Source organism: Camellia sinensis, chromosome 11 (genome assembly GCF_055761805.1).
Source record: "Camellia sinensis isolate YWXY chromosome 11, ASM5576180v1, whole genome shotgun sequence".
In the NCBI taxonomy this organism is placed as follows: domain Eukaryota; kingdom Viridiplantae; phylum Streptophyta; class Magnoliopsida; order Ericales; family Theaceae; genus Camellia; species Camellia sinensis.
The window spans coordinates 89168841-89172320 of NC_138971.1; the positions used below are offsets into that span (position 1 = coordinate 89168841).

A 3480-nucleotide genomic window follows, 5' to 3' on the forward strand; every position below is an offset into this window, starting at 1 on the left:
TAAATAAAAATAGAAATAATATTATCCATTGAATTGTGCATACATTATATGAACCGAAATACTCAAAAACATTTAACAACACACTTATAATATACACAAACATTTATCTGATACACTGCCTAAGATCACATACATGGCTTAACAAAACTTAACAAAATAAAGCTTAACAAAGCTTGGCCAAAAACAAAAGCTAAAGCCTCAATATGAAGGCATTTCTTTGGATGATCTTCTAAAATAGGTTGACTCCAAAGCAAACTCTAGTTCCAGATACTCACCTACATATATAGGGGAAGTGGGTGAGTTAGAAGCCCAATTAATAATGTTAATGTAAAGAGGTTAAATGAATGAGTTCAAGAACTTAATAAAAACAATATTCATAACATGATCAAGCATTTTTCAAATATATTTATAATACATGAAGTTCATCAAAACTTTCATAGTTAAAACACATTACGTGGTACATTTGATAGCACCATACAAAATAAACAGAGTAAAGCTTGACAAAACAACCTCAAAGGATTGAAAACATACAGAACGTCCACATTGGTCGAGATCATACAGGACGTCCACATTGCAACCAAAACATACAAAACCTCTATAATGGGTCGATTACATACAAGAATGAAGCTATACAGAATGATCATACATGATCGGAGCCATGCAGAACAAACATCAAAGATCGACATCATATAGAACGTTTATAACGAATCAATAACATATACAAAACTTCTATGATGAGTAGAAGACTGAACAGAGGTTTCCAAAGATCAAGCATTTTTTTATGGACGTCACTTTAGATAATAAAAAAGGAAACTCATTCATTCTTATCAAAAACCATAATTTTGGAAAAGCTTATCATACTATAAACACTTAGCATATTTTATCATTTCAGAAAGTACTTGTATCAGAACACTTATCGTATTGGAACACTTATCATGTCGGAACATTTCGTAAACAATATACATATTTCATAAAACATCTCATGTTATAGCATTTTCAAAACCATTTATACAAAAATATCTTTACAAAGACATTATTCACAGTGCCTTGGCTCGGATGTTACTCCTTGGCGGTCCAACCTATAGAAAGCACATACACAATTTGATAAAACAAAAGCATTTCATTAATTTCCATTCCGTTTATTCATTCAGATTAGTTAACGCCGGTTTCTAAGTGTCTTTTAATTCTCGGTTAGTCTTCATATATGCATAGAGATGTCCGGAAAGTTGAAAAGGTCAAAGAACAACAAAACAAATTCTCTTGTTTTTCGCACGTGCAAAAGCTCCCAGCCACACATATAGTTATTTAGGTATGTTTAGCCCTATTTGGTTTGACGACTGCACATGTGGTTCTGGGTTTCAAGAGCATTCTGAAATTTTGCAAAGTGTAAGCATTTGGAACTCAATTTGGTGACCAAAACTCATGCATTACTTAATCAAAGCATGAAAATAAACATGAAACATGATTAATAATTAACTTATTTGAATCAAAACCTTACTTAATTTCAAAATCAAAACCCAAATCTTCATAAACTCATGGTTTCCAAAATTTTTCTTCAAAATCAAATGTGTAATAAAATTGCATGGCTTAAATCCTCAAAGATCTTGATGCATGTAATTTATGAAGCTTAATTCAAGTATAACTTCTAAAATTGAACTCAAAATTGACAAATTAAAAGAATTATAACTCATATTCTTTAACCCAACTCAATTTTATATTCAAAACCCAATTATTGTCAAATTACATAATTAATCTCCAAATTACTTCTTGAATTCAAGTGATAGATGAATTAACTATAAGATTTTGGTTTGAATTTTTTTACCTTAAGCTTGAATTCTTTAGTTTTCCTTCAAATTCTTCACTTCTCTAAGCTTTCCTCCTTCAACTCTTGAGTTCTCTAACACTCTCTCTCTCTCTCTCTCTCTCTCTCTCTCTCTCTCTCTAGGTTTTCTCTAACACATAAAAGAATACAACCCACACCTCTTGAGTCAACACAATTATACACACACACACCAAAACTCTAGACTCTTCTATACTAAATTGATTAGGATTAATTTAATTACTAATTACACATTACCTTAATTAATCACAACTTAGTCTTGATTAACATAATTAGTCCATGACTTAATTAACTTAATCACACTCAATTAAGGCTTAATTTAATCATATTAATTTTTATTAAACTAAATCAAATATTTAATTAATTTCCTATAAGGCTCAATACATGAAATTAAACTGATTCAACTTATCCATTATATTTTCTTAAGTCATTTAGGCTTTCAATTTCTGATTCAGAAACAAATCCTTAACAAAAGCATATACAAATCAGATACAAATTATCACACACAATCAAACAAATATTTCACATAATCAAATCATACATAGAATATGCCAATAAATTCCAAAATCAAATTAGAATATGCAATTAAAACTCAAATCTCCATAATTAAATAAATGTAAAGGATGTGTACGGTGTGGTTATCATAGTCTCTCCCCCTTCGAAAGTTTGGTCCACCAAACTTGTAGCACTTGTATCGGAAACAAATCAAATATCTTCATCTCATATCGCTCCATTTTCCAAATAGATATATATATATATATATATATTTTTTCTATTTGTCCTTCTTCATGAGTTCATCTCATTTCTTTGATAGTTAGCAGCTCAAATTGGTGATCCATCACATTCTATATCGTCATCAAAAGCTATCTAGATGTATTTAGTTGTAATGCCCCGAAGAAAAACACAATAAAGACTCAATAACTTCCAATTTCATTATCTTGTTTCCAAATCAACAACTCCCACTGTTTAATGTATACGGAAAATAAAGCCTTAACATTTATATCATCACCAAATCTCCCACATTTGTTTTCATTAAACTCAAGAGATTTACAAAAACTATCCCACATGCAGTTTATACATTCAACATCCCTAGAATATGAATCTATAACATGTGGCACGATATGCCAAGTACAAAACAATACCCTCAAGGGCTACAATTTCTATGGTTTATCCCCAATTACACAAAATAATGGTTTTCAAACCCATACATGTAAAGCCCTTGACTTATCAAAATAATTACAACAAAAGAGAAAGAGCCTTTTGCTCTTAAAATACATTTCACGCCTTTAATTCGGTGGGATCACCACATCATTTCCTGCACAAAAATCAATAAGGTGAGCACAAAGCCTAGTAGGAAAAATTTTAACAAAGTATATACATTTTATACAATCTCCTGAGATGAATGCATATGTCATGTCATGCTCAAAAACATATATTTGTATCTTTTGAAACTTTTGTGCACAATGCAATTTGAAGATACAACAATTCAATAACTTCAATGTAGTTTAAGAGGTTGTAAATACGATTTAGGTAATCCCTAGGTTGCAAGTAGGCATAACAAGCACTACTAATACCTACTTTACCAGTTGCTAACCGGAAGGCATGTGGTACCTCTTCCGCTTGTGTTTTCGGTCTTTCAC

The 3480-nt window shown here is 30.9% G+C and overlaps 1 long non-coding RNA gene across 1 annotated transcript; it reads right to left on the reverse strand.

The window, feature by feature from the left end:
• Positions 1-2014, reverse strand: LOC114281827 (uncharacterized). The gene is made up of 2 exons (XR_003636026.2): positions 1823-2014; positions 1-275 (listed from the first exon to the last, which is right to left on the reverse strand). It is a non-coding gene; the product is annotated as an uncharacterized LOC114281827 (long non-coding RNA).
• Positions 2015-3480: the final 1466 nt, after the last annotated feature.